Below are 17,789 nucleotides of genomic sequence, written 5' to 3' on the forward strand. Positions count from 1 at the left end.
CAGCTTTCTTTTGGTGTCCATTAGCATGGTAAATGGTTTTCCACCCCCTCACTTTAAATCTGGAAGTGTCTTTGGTTCTAAAATGAGTCTCTTGCAGACAGCCTATCGATGGGTCTTGTTTTTTAATCCAATCTGATAGCCTATGTCTTTTGATTGGGGCATTTAGCCCATTTACATTCAGGGTAACTATTGAAAGATAGGAATTTAGTGCCATTGTATTGCCTATAAGGTGACTGTTACTGTATATTGTCTGTGTTCCTTTCTGGTCTATGTTGCTTTTAGGCTCTCTCTTTGCTTAGAGGACCCCTTTCAAGATTTCTTGTAGGGCTGGTTTCGTGTTTGCAAATTCCTTTAGTTTTTGTTTGTCCTGGAAGCTTTTTATCTCTGCTTCAATTTTCAGTGACAGCCTGGCTGGATATAGTATTCCTGGCTGCATATTTTTCTCATTTAGTGCTCTGAATATGTCCTGCCAGTCCTTTCTGGCCGGCCAGGTCTCTGTGGATAAGTCTGTTGCCAATCTAATGTTTCTACCATTGTAGGTTACATATCTCTTCTCCTGAGTTGCTTTCAGGATTTTCTCTTTGTCTCTGAGACTCGTAAGTTTTACTATTAGATGTCGGGGTGTTGACTTATTTTTATTGATTTTGAGAGGGGTTCTCTGTGCTTCCTGGATTTTGATGCCCATTTCCTTCCCCAAATTAGGGAAGTTCTCAGCTATAATTTGCTCCAGTAGACCTTCTGCCCTCTCTTTCTTTCTTCTTCTTCTGGGATCCCAATTATTCTAATGTTGTTTTGTCTTATAGTATCGTTTATCTCTCGAATTCTGCCCTCGTGATCCAGTAGTTGTTTATCTCTCTTTTTCTCAGCTTCTTTATTTTCCATCATTTGGTCTTCTATCTCACTGATTCTTTCTTCTGCCTCATTTATCCTAGCAGTTAGCGCCCCCATATTTGATTGCACCTCATTAATAGCCTTTTTGATTTCTACTTGGTTAGATTTTAGTTCTTTTACTTCTCCAGGAAGGGTTTCTCTAATAACTTCCATGCTTTTTTCAAGCCCAGCTAGTATCTTTAAAGTGATGATTCTGAACTCTAGATCGGACATGGTACTAATGTCCGTATTGAGTAGGTCCCTGGCAGTCGGTACTACCTCTTTTTCTTTTTGTTGAGGTGATTTTTTCCGTCTTGTCATTTTGTGCAGAGGAGAATAGATTAATGAGAGAACAAAATGCTAGCAGGGTTACAACGTCCCCAGAAAATATACTCTAAACAAATCAGAAAAGACCTGAAGCAGTGGGAAAAGAAAGGGAAAGAGAGAAAAAAGAAAAAGAAAAAAAGAAAAAAAAAGAAAAAGATAAAGATAAAAACAAACAAAAACAGAACAAAACAAAACAAAACAAAAACAGAATGTGATCAAATATGATCAGGCTGGTTTATAAATCAGTGCCACCCACTAGATTTTGGGTGTATTTTGGTCTGTTAAAAGAAAGTGCCTCCCAAAATTTTAAAGAATGAAAAACTTATATATGTACAAAAATACGGGTTGATATGATGAAGGGATGGAATATGACTGTAAAGATGGAAATTATAAAAAATTTTATAAAAGGAATTGATAAGAAGTTGTTTGAAAAAAGAAAGAAGAGGATTTTAAAAAAAAGAGAAGAAAAAAAAGGGAGAGAACATGATCAGGCAGGGGAGTAGAAAAAAACCATACACTAGAGATTTAGGGTATATTTTGATCTGTTAGAAGAAACTATCTCAAAATTTTAAAGAGAGAACAACTTATATATATATGCCAAAAATACGGGTAACTACTATGAAGGGATAGAATATGACTCTAAAAATGAAAAATAAAAATGTTTTTTAAAAAAGGGATTAAGATGTTTGTTGTAAAAGGGAAAAAGAAAAATTCAAAAAAAAAAAAAAAAGACAGTTAAAAAAAATAATTAACTTTGCAAGACTAAAGAATCATGGTAAAAAAAGCCATGAATTCTATGTGCCGTATTCCCGAAGCGCTGGAGTTCTGCCGTTCTCATTGATCAGTAAACCTGGTCTTGGCTGGCTGTTCTCACTGATCTTCTGGGGGAGGGGCCTGTTGCCATGGTTCCCAAATGTCTTTGCCGGAGACGGAATTGTCCCGCCCTTGCCCGGTCCGGGCTAAGTAATCTGCTCGGGTTTGCTCTCAGGAGCTTTTGTTCCCTGCAAGCTTTCCGTACAGCTTTGGAGGCCAAGAGTCAAAATGGCGGCCTCCTAGTCTCCGCCCCGGAGGAGCCGAGAACTCGGGGCCCCGCTCCTCAGTGCGCCCCCAGAGAAAAGCAGTCAGTCACTCCCGTCTCCCCGGTCTCCGGCCACACTCCGTGCTCACCCGGCCTGTGACCGCGCGTTTCTATCTCTGACACCCGACCCCGGGTGGAGTCTCCAAACCCAGCAGATCCCTGCGGTGCACTCCCGCACCTCTCCTCTCCCGGGGAGGAAGGTGAGTCTCCCCGGATCTGCCGCTTGTTGGGTCCCTGCTGGAGGAGCAGTGGCCCGACTGTGCCGCGGATCACAGTTTGTGACAACCCCGAGCTGAGAGCCCGTTCCTGAGCTCCGTCTCTGCAGCCGGCTTCCCTGCTCCGATACCTGGGAGCTCTGCCGCACTCAGGCACCCCCGGTCTTTCTGTGACCCTGAGGGTCCTGAGTCCACACTGTCCCACGAGGGTTCCACCCCCCGCTTAGCCACCAGAGTGACGTCCCTCAGCGGAGCAGACTTCTAAAAGTTCCGATTTTGTGCTCCGCGGCTCTATCACTTGCCAGAAGCGGCCGACGGAGGCCCCTCCCCCGCCGTCTATCCTCCCGAATATCGCCTCGGATTCACTTCTCCGCACGTCCTACCTTCCAGAAAGTGGTCGCTTTTCTGTTCAGAGAGTTGTTGCTATTCTTTTCTTCGATCTCCTGTTGAGTTTGTAGGTGTTCAGAATGGTTTGATCCCTATCCAGCTGAATTCCTGAGAGGAGACGAAATCCAGGTCTCCTACTCCTCCGCCATCTTGCTCCGCCCCCGTTACTAGCCATTCTGACTGGAGTGAGGTGATGCCTCACTGTAGTTTTGATTTCCATTTCCCTGATGATTAGTGATGCTGAGCATCTTCTCATGTGTCTGTTGGCCATCTGTATGTCTTCTTTAGGGAAATGTCTATTTATATCCTCTGCCCATTTTTTAATTGGATTGTTTGGGTGTTTGGAGTTGAGTTGTATCAGTTCTTTATATATTTTGGATATGAACCCCTTATCAGATATATCCTTTGCAAATATCTTCTCCCATTCAGTAGCCTGCCTTTTTGTTTTATTGATGATTTCCTTTGCTGTGCAAATGCTTTTTTATCTTGGTGTAGTCTCAGTAGTTTATTTTTGCTTTTGTTTTCCTTGCCTCAGGAGAAACATCCATAAATACATTCTTAAGGCCAATGTCTAAGAGATTACTGCCTGTTTTTTCTTTTAGGAGTTTTATGGTTATAGGTCTCACATTTAGGTCTTTAATCCATTTTGAGTTCATTTATATGTATGGTGTAAGAAAGTGGTCCAGTTTAAGTTTTTTGCCTATAGCTGTACAGTTTTCCCAATACCATATTTCGAAAAGACTGCCTTTTCCCCATTACATATTTATGTTTCCTTTGTCATAGATTAATTGACCATATAGGTGTGGGTTTATTTCTGGGCTCTCTATCCTATTCCATTGATCTGTTTTTGTGCTAGTACCATACTGTTTTGATCATCATAGCCTTTGTAGTATATCTTGAAACCTGGAATTGTGATACCTCCATGTTTGTTCTTCCCAAGATTGCTTTGACTATTTGGGGTCTTTTGTGGTTCCATACAAATTTTAGGATTATTTGTTTTACTTCTGTGAAAAAATGCTATTGGTATTTTAATAGGGACTGCATTGAATATATAGATTGCTTTGGGTAATGTGAACATTTTTTTTTTTTTTTTTAAAGATTTTATTTATTTATTTGAGAGAGAGAGCACATGAGAGGGGGGAGGGTCAGAGGGAGAAGCAGACTCCCTGCTGAGCAGGGAGCCCGATGCGGGACTCGATCCCGGGACTCCAGGATCATGACCTGAGCCGAAGGCAGTCGCTTAACCAACTGAGCCACCCAGGCGCCCGGTAATGTGAACATTTTAATGATATTCTTCCTGTCCATGAGCATGGAATGTCTTTCCATTTCTTTGTGTCCTCTTCAATTTTTTTCATCAGTGTATTATAGTATAGATTTTTCATCTCCTTGATTAAATTTATTCCTAGATACTTGATTATATTTGGTACAATTGTAAATGGGATTGTTTTCTTAACTTCTCTTTCTGCTACTTTGTTATTACTGTATAGAAATACAACAAATTTATGTATATTTTATATCCTGCAATTTTACTGAATTCACTTATCAGTTCTGATAGTTTCTTTTGGTAGAGTCTTTAGGGTTTTCTATATATAGTATCGTATCATCTGCAAATAGTGACAGTTTTATTTCTTTCTTACCAACTTGGATGCCTTTTGTTTCTTTGTCTTGTCTGGTTGTTGCAGCTAGGACTTCCAGTATTATGTGGAGTAAAAGTGGTGAGAGTGGATATCCTTGTCTTGTTCTTGGTGTTAGAGTAAAAACAACTTTTTTCTTAATTAAGAAATAATTATCATTTAAAAAATAATTTTCTGTCAATTTATTTCAAATGCATTAAGCATCCATGTGTTGGATCTGTTTTTTTTTCTACTTTCATATTTTTTTTTAGAATTGCATTCATCTTTGTTTTTCTTCCTCTTTATTCTTTGTATTACATATATGTTATATTATATATTATATGTATGTATAAAAATTGTGTTATAGATTTCCTCCATCACTTTCTCAAGGTTTTGCCCTCACTAGGCTTCCTTTTCTCCTAATCTTTCCCTTTTGATTAATTTGGTTGTATTATCAATTTATCTCTGTACATTCCGTGTTTGCTTTTTTTTTTTTTTTTAATTAAAGATTTTTTATTTATTTATTTGAGAGAGAGAGAATGAGAGAGAGCAAGCACATGAGAGGGGAGAGGGTCAGAGGGAGAAGCAGACTTCCTGCCGAGCAGGGAGCCCGATGCGGGACTCGATCCAGGGACTCCAGGATCATGACCTGAGCCGAAGGCAGTCGCTTAACCAACTGAGCCACCCAGGCGCCCTCCGTGTTTGCTTTTATTATTATTTTTTTTTTTGAAGGAGAAATTTGTTACAGGTACATTGACTTCCTGAGATGAGTATTTAGCTTTTCCTCCCTTCTCCCCTCTCTTCCTTCCTTCTTTACTTTCTTCCTCCTTCTCTTTCTGTAGCCTATTTGCATGATTGCCATACCATTTTGTTTAACCTTATTCATCTGTTTTACAAATCTTCTTTCCTGGACATTTGCCTTCTAATCTTCTCCCTCATGCTCAGTGCTCTGGTAGTCTGACCCATATGGATAGCATCAGTGGACTCTACTCTTTAGCTTCCTATTGAATGTGACCAATGGTGAGCCCTGCAGAAGATTGCAGGGAAGAGGGAAGGATATTTATTCCTGTATAGTTGTCACAGGTTGGTTGGCTGCATTCGTGGTCTGAAGACTACAGCTTCTATCAGGCAGCCCTCTCCAGTTCTGATAACTGCACATCCATTCCCTTTGTCCCTTCAGGTCTTGCAATAGTAACAATTCCAATGTTACTAGTTTGGGGGTACTACACTATTTCTTATGGTGTTTTTACTTCCTACCCACATCTCTCTATGTGGTCCCTTTATTAAATTCTCTGCATATTACCCATTTTGAGTGTACCATCTATTTCCTTCTGGATGCAGCAATTAGAATGAAGAATGCTCCCAAGAAACAGACCCTGTATTTGAAGAGTGCACTGATAATGCAGGCAAAGGGAAATAAGACTGTAGAAATTTATTGAGTTCATTGACATCACAATTGCTCAAATGATTGCAGGTGGTCAGTTGGAATACACTGTGGGTGAAGGAGAAGTATTTTAAATTCAAGTGACTAGAGCACTTGGTGACTATGGCAACAGTAGTGATGATAAAGTTGTGGGTCGGTAGATTCTTTTTATGGTCTTAGCACACTCAGTGAGAAAAAGAAATAGAAATCTTTGAATAACCAACTGAGCGTGTGAGTGGACAATCAAAAAGTCTTGATACCAGCTATAATGGAGTCCCTCATTTCCTGTAGTTACAGGGAAAATATGTCTGAGAACCTAGCTTGGGGTCTTATTTTAAGGTTTACTGAGGAGTAGTGAATATATTCATATATATAAAAATATGTTCAACCTACCATATCTCTTACACTAAAGTAAATTCTCCAGAGATGAAAGACTGGTACTCTGAGACATAGGAGAGGAACCAGTTGAGAAAATATACATGGCCTGAGAACTTTGATTCCCTCAATTTTCTGTGACCCACTCTTGCTGGCTGAGGAAGCCCTTCCATCTTCACTGAGGAATCCATGCATCCTTTGCATAAAAGCCTTACATTGACTGCAAGACTTGCACATAAGGGGCAGTTGTCTCACAAGCTGATGTCAGTTCTTTTCAGGACACATCTACACCATTCCTCATTGCCTTTAGTCCTATAATGAGATTTAGATACCAACATAGCCCAGACAGAAAGAACGTAAGACCTGATCTGGAAGGAGGGAAGTCTATACACCAAAGGTGTTGTAAGATTTCACCAATCTGGGGAGGTGGGTGGGGGAATGGGGTAACTGGGTGATGGGCATTAAGGAGGGCGCATGTTGTGATGAGCACTGGGTATTGTATGCAACTGATAAATTACTGAACCCTACATCTGAAACTAATGATGTATTTATTAATGATGTATTTATATGTTGGCTAATTAAATTTAAAAAAAGAAAAGAGAAAAAAAGTATCATATATGACAATGAAATCTAAGGGTCTTAGACAAAGAAAGAGAAATACAACCTTTGAGTAAGACAAATTATTTTTTATCTTTTTTTTTTTTTAAAGATTTTTATTTATTTAAGAGAGAGAGAGCACGAGTGGGGGAGAGGGTCAGAGAAAGAAGCAGACTCCCCACTGAGCAGGGAATTGGATGGGACTCAATCTCAGGACTCCAGGATCATGACCTGAATCGAAGGCAGTCGCTTAACCGACTGAGCTACACAGGCGCTCGAGTAAGACAAATTATTGACATAAGTACACTCAGCTAGAATTTAGGATTTAATGCATTGGCTTTGAACATTAGAAATAACATTCACAGTCTGATAGGCTAGCTAACTAAAGGTTGATCAAATGAGATTAAAATGCTGGAATATCCCTGGCATCTTGAGGAAAACTGAGACATTGGTGAAATGGAAATGTTGGTGGGGAACTTCTGTATGTAACCTGCTTCTAGAGCAATCATCTGGTTTGTTGAGGACTAAAGTGTTTCTAGGACATGGGATTTTTAATATTAACACCAGGATAATCCAGGAAAACTGGACTAACTTCTACCCTCTAACTATGCTCTTGAGAAGCCTGGAAAACACTCTTTAAGAGAAATCCATTGGTAGTGACAGTGGTGTGGGGGTGCCTAGCACTTTGAATGCTCTCTAGTGGTTGCTTTCTCTAAGCCAAAGATGATTATGGGGGGTTATGGATTAGGTTTCTGGATGCCAGTAAAGAATACTGGGATCCCACAGTCATAGTAACGTGTGGTGGCCCATGAGATAGTAGACCCACCCTGTGGTTATTTCCTGAGTGACAAGTAGAAAAATATAAATAGATTACTTAATAACTCACAGAATCCAGACATGGCTCTCTGACTTCGAGAGCTATTATGGCAGGTCATATAGGACTTCCCTTTCTCCCACGTTTTGTCCTCACACTCTCTCATATTGTAAAACAAAACCAATGGCACATTTCTAGGCAATCTCTCAGTTACAGAGATTGGTGTCTCCACAAAATACTTGCATGATGCAGAGATTGTGATTTTTACCAGTTTACCATTTAACCTTCCTGTTTGACCTGTTCAAAAGTCAGATGAATTGTAAATTTCTGCATACCCAATCAGGTGGAAATGCTAATCAGAATTATAGTTTTGGAGTGATATCTTGGAACAAATCAATATAGTCCCTGACAACTCATATGTAAGTACTGACTTAGCTAGAGCTTTCTCTCTTAATCTTAACAACAGGATACTTGGAAGTAGTTTGCCTATACTTGTCAGAAATAAGTGTTTCTTTTACTATCTTGCTTCAAGGATATGTCATCTCTTCTGTTTTCTAACATAAGAAACATATTGTTTAGTAACTGTTAATCCATTGATGACAACCCTCCTAATGAATGAAAGCCATTAATATATATACAATTATATTGTTATACATATTAGTATATATAAATTTCAATAAGAAAAATTATTATTCATTTCATCCCAATGCAATATAACTAATAATTCTCAGAGATAGAAAGTGCATTAAATGAACAATAAAAACAGCTTTGTGTCAATAATAAATTAGAATTGGAAAGCAAATAAATATAGGTTGTAAATAATATTGTACTCACCAGAGGAGGAAAAGAAGACTTGATAGTGGATGGTGGACAAGGGTATGGGGGAATTGTTCTTTGGAAGGTGTTAGAGAGTCCAGTTGACTGATATTTAGGAAGGCTTTTGATAGCAGAGTCAGGTGTGCTTATGATAATATTCTTTCCCTTGAGAATGTGACACTGGAAGAAGAATCTAATGTGCAAGGCTTTGGTATTTCTGTAAAAGGAATTGAATATGTGGGTGGAAAAACTGCTTATATGAAATGTGGAAATAGTGTTTCTTACTGAAGCAAAGGGGCTTTATCACTCTCACTTGGTCTACATAAGCAAAGCAATACCTTTTAGATGAACCTAAATCATGCAAACATGGTGTGCAAGTCAAATGGATTTCATGTGATATTATCTGGGTAGTATTGGCTAATTTAAATTGGTTGGTGTGTGTTTGCCTGAAATTTTGTTGTTGAGGTATCACTTCTTATAGCATATTTATGTAGTGTGTTTTGAGCTGAAAAAAATTTTTTTGACAACAGCAAAAAAAGTCATTGTTCAAAGGTTGTCCGAACATTTCCAGAGCCATGATAACAAAAGGTCATTAATTTAATACACATTCCATGAATTAAGCTTCTATAGTCCAGAAGGACCCTGGTCATCTTCATATCTCAAAGAATATCACACTGGTCCATTATATTGATGACATCGTGCTAATTCAACCTAGTGAGCTGGAAGTAATAAGTATCTTGGATGCCTTAATAAGTAAGACACATCCATGGCCAAAAGTATAAAGTAAACCCTCAAAATCTCAGGAACCTGTGATATGGAGGATTTAAAGCATCTTTTCTAAAAGTGAGAGATAAGTTATGACACTTACACTGCAAACCACCAAGAAAGAGGCACAATGCTTAATGGAGCTTTTATATAGAGAGGCAGTATGTACTATATTTAGGCATGAGGCTCATTGGACCCATTTTCTAGGTTATCCTTAAGGCTGTCCTTTTGAGTGGGGTCTGGAATAAAAAGATTTCTACAGCAGCTCAGATTCTGGCTGTCATCTAAGTTGCCATGCTGTTTGGGCCTTATGACCCACCAGACCCAATAGTGCTGGCACGTTTGTGGCCAGAAGAGATTTTTATGAAATTGCTGGCAAGTCTCAACAGGAGAATCACACAGTAGATTGCCAGGGTTTTAGAATAAGCCCATTTCATCTTCAGGCAACAGATATTCTGTATTTGAAAAACAACTTCTGGCTTGCTACTGGGCCCTAATAGACTGAATACTTGATTATAGAACATCAAGTGATTATGCAGTCTGAATTACCTGTCATGCACTGAGCATTATCTGATCCACTGAACCATAAAATTGGATGTGCACATCAGCATTCCATTATAAAAGAGGAATCATATTTGTGAGACCATGATTGAGCAGGCTTGGAAGGCACAAATAAAATGGCATGAGTAGATAGTTCCATTTTACCTCTCCTTTTGCTATGCTGCCTCTCCCTCATTCCACATATATGAGCTCAAGATAAGCTCATTATTACCAGGTGGCAGATGAGGAAAAAACTCAAGCTTCTCTTCTGGATAGTTTTGCATGACATGCTGGCACCAACCAGAAGTAGAGAGTTATTGCTTTCAACTCTACTCAGGAATGGCCCTCAAAAATAGTAGTGCCTGTCATAAGTGTGTACTTTTTATAGCTAGGGTGCAAAGATCTAAGAATCAAGTGTTTGAGATGGAAGTGATTTCTATATTATAGATAAGATCCACATAAAGAATGCTTGCTTCCTGGCTCCATCTACTTTGGACTTGGGAGCTTTGGAGGTCCCAGTTCCCATCATGGGAAAGCTTCCAGGCATCAGGTGATGGTTCTTATGAATGGATATTATCCTCTTTGTTGCGGCATTCTAGACTCACCATGTTACTGAGCCAACAAGCAGAAAAAGGAACTAGTATTCTGGGTAGAGTGGTTGAATTTTATTACAAGGTAGGATTAAGGTTGATATTATACAAAATAGGTAAGAAGGACTGTGTTTGGAACCCAGAGTGTTTTCTAAAAGCACCTTTTAGTACTTTCTTTGCAAATACACCTAATCAATGGAAAATTGTGTAACCCAAGATTCAGATCCCACATGAATAAAGGATTGAGTCAACACTCTACTAAAATGTCCCACCCAGCCAAGGTACTATTGTAAGACAAGCAAAACAAAAAGTGAATTGAAGGACAATTAATTAACACTTTAAGTCACATGCATGGCCAGCTATAAACCAGCTAGTTATAAGGACTGTAACAATCTCTTTCCTCCCAGATCTCTGGCTAATACTATATCATTTTTGACATGGGCATTTCTCTTTGGACTTTTAATTTTCACAAACAGCATAGCTGGACTTCCTTGACTACATGCATACCTTATCTGGCCCTGTTTTTGCTCTCCCTTCAGTCCTGAGTTTACAGTCTGGATATGGATGGTTTTGTTAACTCCACTTTCCAGTTGTCTCTGGATGGGGGATCCTAACTGGAATTAAGAGTAGCTGTGGTTTACAGATTGAGTGAAAACTTTTTCAACACATGTTTAATAAATTTTCTTGTAATGGAGCTCATTTCACCCACTTTGCAGTTCATTTAGCATGTTGCCTTGGTTGTGGTGTTTGTCAACCGTCAATATTATTCCCAAATTCAAGAATTCTACCTAGGTTTGCTTCTGTTTTTTTAATTTAATTTTATTATGTTATGTTAGTCACCATACAATACATCATTAGTTTTTGATGTGGTGATCCACAATTCATTGTTTTCGTATAACACCCAGTCCTCCATGCAGTACGTGCCCTCCTTAATACACATAACTGGTCTAACCCATCCCCCCACCCCCTTCCCCTCTAAGTCTCTCAGTTTGTTTCTCAGAGTCCATAGTCTCTCATGGTTCAACTCTCCCTCCAGTTTCCCCCCCCCCTTCATTTTTCCCTTCCTTCTCCTAATGTCCTCCATGCTATTCCTTATGTTCCACAAATAAGTGAAACCATATGATAATTGACTTTTTCTGCTTGACTTATTTCACATAGCATAATCTCCTCCAGTCCCATCCATGTTGATGTAAAAGTTGGGTATTCATCCTTTCTGATGGCTGAGTAATATTCCATTGTATATATGGACCACATCTTATTTATCCATTCATCTGTTGAAGGACATCTCCACTCTTTCCACAGTTTGGCTATTGCGGACATTGCTGCTATGAACATTGGGGTGCACATGGACCTTCTTTTCACTACATCTGTGTCTTTGGGGTAAATACCCAGGAGTGCAATTGCTGGGTCATAGGGTAGCTCTATTTTTAATTTTCTGAGGCACCTCCACACTGTTTTCCAAAGTGGCTGTACCAACTTGCATTCCCACCAGCAGTGTAAGAGGGTTCCCCTTTCTCCATAACCTCTCCAACATTTGTTGTTTCTTGCCTTGTCTATTTTTGCCATTCTAACTGGTGTAAGGTGGTATCTCAATGTGGATTTGATTTGAATTTCCCTGATGGCTAATGATGATGAATATTTTTTCATGTTTCTGTTAGCCATTTGTATGTCTTCTTCAGAAAAGTGTCTGTTCATGTCTTCTGTGCATTTTTTGACTTGATTATTTGTTTTTTGGGTGTTGAGTTTGAGACGTTCTTTATATCTTGGATACCAGCCCTTTATCTGTAGTGTCATTTGCAAATATCTTCTCCCATTCTGTGGGTTGCCTCTTTGTTTTGTTGACTATTTCCTTTGCTGTGCAGAAGCTTTTTATCTTGATGAAGTCCCAGAAGTTCATTTTTGCTTTTTTTTTTCACTAGCTTTTGGAGATGTATCTTGAAAGAAGTTGCTGTGGCTGATGTCAAAGAGGTTATTGCCTATGTTCTCCTCTAGGATTTTGATGGATTCCTGTCTCACATTGAGGTCTTTCATCCATTTTGAGTTTACCTTTGTGTGTGGTGTTAGAGAATGGTCGAGTTTCATTCTTCTGCATGTGGCTGTCCAATTTTCCCAGCACCATTTATTGAAGAGACTGTCTTTTTTCCATTGCATATTTTTCCTGCTTTGTCAAAGATTATTTGACCATAGAGTTGAGGGCCCATATCTGGGCTCTCTATTCTGTTCCATTGGTCTATATGTCTGTTTTTGTGTCAGTACCATGCAGTCTTGGTGATCACTGCTTTGTAATATAGCTTGAAATCAGGCAACGTGATGCCCCCAGCTTTGTTTTTCTTTTTCAACATTTCCTTGGCAATTTGGGGTCTTTTCTGATTCCATACATATTTTAGGATTGTTTGTTCCAGCACTTTGAAAAATGTTATTGGAATTTTGATTCGGATGGCCTTGAAGGTATAGATTGCTCTGGGTAGCATAGACATTTTGACAATGTTTATTCTTCCGATCCATGAGCATGGAATGTTTTTCCATCTTTTTGTGTCCTCTTCAATTTCCTTCATGAGTGTTCTGTAGTTCCTAGAGTATAGATCCTTTACCCCTTTGGTTAGGTTTGTTCCGAGGTATCTTGTGGCTTTTGGTGCTATTGTAAATGGAATCTTTTCTCTAATTTCTCTTTCTACAGTTGCATTGTCTTTTCGTTTTCCACCTAAAGTATCATGTCATCTGTGAAGAGAGAGAGTTTGACTTCTTCTTTGCCAATTTGAATACCTTTTATTTCTTTTTGTTGTCTGATTGCTGTTGCTAGGACTTCTAGTACTATGTTGAACAATAGTGGTGAGAGTGGACGTCCTTGACGTGTTCCTGATCTTAAGGGAAAGGCTCTCAGCTTTTCCCCATTGAGGATGATATTCGCTGTGGGTTTTTCATAGATGGATTTTATGAACTTGAGGAATGTTCCCTCTATCCCTATCCTCTGAAAAGTTTTAATCAGGAAAGGATGCTGTATTTTGTCAAATGCTTTTTCTGCATCAAATGAGAGGACCATATGGTTCTTCTCTCTCCTCTTATTAATATGTTCTTTCACACTGATTGATTTACGAATGTTGAAGCACCCTTGCATCCCAGGAATAAATCCCACTTGGTCATGGTGGATGATCCTTTTAATGTTTTGTTGGATCCTATTAGCTAGGATTTTGTTAAGGACTTTGGAATCCATATTCATCAGGGATATTGGTCTGAAATTCTCCTTTTTGATGGGGTCTTTACCTGATTTGGGGATTAAGGTAATGCTGGCATCATAGAATGAGTCTGGAAGCTTTCCTTCTGTTTCTATTTTTTGAAACAGCTTCAGTAGAATAGGTATTATTTCTTCTTTGAATGTTTGGTAGAATTCCCCAGGGAATCCATCAGGCCCTGGACTCTTGTTTTTTGGGAGGTTTTTGATCACTGCTTCAGTCTCGTCACTGGTTATTGGTCTATTCAGGTTGTCAATTTCTTCCTGTTTCAGTCTTGGCAGTTTATAAGTTTCCAGGAAGGCATCCATTTCATCCAGATTGCTCAGTTTATTGCATATAGTTGTTAATAATAATTTCTAATAATTGTTTCTATTTCATTGGTGTGTCTTGATCTCTCCCCTTTCATTCATAATTTTATTAATTTGGGTCCTTTCTCTTTTCTTTTGGATAAGTCTGGCCAGCAGTTTATTGATCTTATTAATTCTTTCAGAGAACCAGCTTCTAGTTTCATTGATCTGATCTACTGTGTTTCTGGTTTCTAATTCCTTGATCTCTGCTCTAATCTTAATTATTTCTCTTCTAATGCATGGCTTAGGCATCGTTTGTTGCTTTTTCTCTAGTTCTTTAAGGTGTAGAGTTAGTTGGTGAATTCAGGATTTTTCTATTTTTTTGAGTGAGGCTTAGATGGTTATGTATTTCCCCCTTAGGACCACCTTTGCAGTATCCCATAGGTTTTGGACCGATGTGTTTTCGTTCTCATTGTTTTCTATGAATTGTTTAAGTTCTTCTTTGATTTCCTGGTTGACCCAAACATTCTTGAGCAGCGTGGTCTTTAGCTTCCAAGTGTTTGAATTTCTGCCAAATTTTTTCTTGTGATTGAGTTCCAGTTTTAAAGCATTATGGTCTGAGAATATGCAGGGAATAATTTCAATCTTTTGGTATCAGTTGAGACCTGATTTGTGACCCAGTATATGGTCTGTTCTGGAGAAAGTTCCATGTGCGCTTGAGAAGAATGAGTATTCTGTTGTTTTAGGGTGGAATGTTCTGTATATATCTATGAGGTCCATCTGGTCCAGTGTGTCATTCATAGCTCTTGTTTCTTTGTTGATTTTCTGCTTAGATGATCTGTCCATTGCTGAGAGTGGAGTATTGAGGTCTCCTACAATTAACGTATTGTTATCAATATGACTCTTTATTTTGGTTAACAGTTGCCTTATGTAGATGGCTGCTCCCATGTTGGGGGCGTAGATATTTACAATTGTTAGATCTTCTTGTTGGATAGACCCTTTAAGAATTATATAGTGTCCTTCTGTGTCTCTAACTACAGTCTTCAGTTTAAAATCTAATTTGTCTGATATGAGAATTGCTACCCCAGCTTTCTTTTGTGGTCCGTTGGCATGGAAGATGGATCTCCATCCCTTCACTTTCAGTCTGGATGTATTTTTAGGTTCAAAATGAGTCTCTTGTAGACAGCATATGGATGGGTCCTGTCTTTTTATCCAATCTGCAACCCTGTGCCGTTTTATGGGAGCATTTAGGCCATTTACGTTGAGAGTGATTATTGAAAGATATGAATTAATTGTCATCATATTGCCTGTGAAGATGTTGTTTTCATAGATTGTCCCTGTAAATTTCTGTTGTATATCACTCTTGGGGTCTTTCTCCTTTTATAGAACCCCCCTTAATATTTCTTGCAGGGCCGGCTTAGTGGTCACATATTCTTTCAACTTCTGCCGGTCGTGGAAGCTCTGCATCTCTCCATCCATTCTAAATGACAGCCTTGCCGGATAAAGTATTCTTGGCTGCATGTTCTTCTCATTTAGTACCCTGAATATGTCTTGCCAGGCCTTTCTGGCTTGCCAGGTCTCTGTGGATAGGTCTGACGTTATTCTGATGTTCCTCCCTCTGTACATAAGGTATCTCTTCCCCCTAACTGCCCTTAAGATGGTTTCCTTGGTTCTAAGATTTGTGAGTTTTACTATTACATGCCGGGGTGTTGGCCAGTTTTCCTTGATCTTGGGAGGGGTCCTCTCTGCCTCTAGGACTCGAATGTTTGTTTCTTTCCCCAGATTAGGGAAGTTCTCAGCTACGATTTGCTCAAATATATCTTCTAGTCCTCTCTCTTTCTCCACCCCCTCTGGGATTCCAATAATTCTGACATTGGAATGCTTCATGGTGTCACTTATTTCTCTGATTCTATTTTCATGGATTCTGAGTTGTTTTTCCCTGGCCTCCTCTTTTCCCTTTTTATCTATTAAATGGTCTTCCAGGTCACTAATTCGTTCTTCTGCCTCACTTACCCTAGCTGTTAGATTATCTAGATTAGATTGGATCTCATTGATAGCATTTTTAAGTTCTGCCAAGTCAGCTTTCATTTCTGCCCTTAGAGACTCTATGTTGCCATTAATTGATTTCTCCATTCTAGTTATTGTCTTCAGATTTGCTAGCCTGAATTCCATCTCTGACATCTTGGGTATATGTGAATCCATTTGTAAATCTGTGGCATAAATCATAATTTCTGAGTCTTTCCTGTTTTGGGGGTTCCTCCTCCTAGTCATTCTGTTGATGGGTGGTTGAGGGAATGTGTAGAGTCCAAATTATTGACCAGAACCCAAGCAAGATGCACCTGTTTTCTAGGGACCTTAGGGTTGCTGGCCTCTTTTTTTCCCATCCTGTCTTCTGGGGGAGGGGCCTGCCGCGCTGTTACACAGGCAGCCCTGTTTGGGCAGAGTTGCCCTGCCCCCCTGTGGCAGGGGATGGGCTCAGTGAAAACTGGTTTTTTGGGGCTTTTGTTCTCTGGCGGCTTTCCCTGGCGGCTTTCCACATCTCTTCCGAGAGTCAGAGCAGAAGAGACTGTTTCCAACCCTCTGCCTCAGAGCAGAGAGATCGAGGTCTGTTCTTCAGTGAGGCCTCAAGGTCAAAGTCTCTCCCCTTCTGTCCGTGCTGCTATAAACTACAGCGTCCTGGGTTGTGAGCCCCTCGGCAGCGCTCCGAGTCCTGCCTCCAGGTCAGGGCTCATCTCTGTCCTTTGTGCTTCTAAAACCACCAGCCATCCCCAGTTTGAACACATGACCTGCCGCTCCAGGTTTCAGTCTGGGGGGCTGCCCCAAAGTCCTTTCCCCGCCACTACCGGTCTGCAAGTCTGTGCCCTGTCCCCCGCACGGGAGGCTGTTGCTCACCAGGGGTGTAGGATCCCCATGGCCAGGCTCCCTCCCGCTGCCATTTATCCTCCGATATCTGCCCACGGAATCACGGTTCCCCGCTTCATACCTCAAAACCAGCCACCTGCGATATTCTGTTTGTAGAGATCCAGATCTATCTTCTTACATCTCAGGCTGATTTCATGGGTGCTCAGAGTGGTCTGGTAGATATCCAGCTCAATTCCAGGGACCGGTTGGAATAAGGTCCCCTACTCTGCCGCCATCTTTTCCTCCTCATAAATCACCAACAAAAATGTTTCTTTTCAAAAGGCCAAAAATTATCAGCAGTAATCAAAATTGAAAAGTGGCTCTCAATCTTGTTTATCACACCTGCTTCCCAGAAAACAACTGAGGAATCTAGATTTGCTTCGGGCAATGAAAATTAACATAGGGCTCTTGTAATGTTACTTAAATATCTTTTTCCCAGAAGTCAAACACATAGTCAGACTATCTCAGAGAGGAGGAGACATGGGTGAATCTTTTGTGGAATATGAGTTTCAATTATTGTGTTATTTGTGGATTTTAAGAGTCAGATTTGTATGAGGGATTCCCTTAATAGAGTTCACATTTCTTTTGTTTTTGGTATTTCATGTTTTTAATTCCTAGTGGTTATTGGTTAAAATTCTTTTTTTTTTTTTTTGCATCCTTTCAGACATAGAAACACAATACACATTGTCCAGATAAGAAACCAAAAATTGAGTAAAGATGCAGTTGAAAAATAGAATAGGGAAATAAGTGGAATAAAAATTGTAAAAATGTGTCTTTCTCAAAATACCCTATGTCATCTGGCTCTTTTTCCAATTATTTAAAAGTATTCCTTAGCATACAAAAATATTTCCAATTGATTTCATAAAGATAATATAGCCATGATATTGAAATTATTGTTCACTGTGTAATTCATCATTGAGCAACATTATACACATTATCTCATTATTTCACAACTCAACCA

This window comes from Phoca vitulina, unplaced genomic scaffold (assembly GCF_004348235.1).
Source record: "Phoca vitulina isolate PV1807 unplaced genomic scaffold, GSC_HSeal_1.0 scaffold22, whole genome shotgun sequence".
NCBI lineage: Eukaryota > Metazoa > Chordata > Mammalia > Carnivora > Phocidae > Phoca > Phoca vitulina.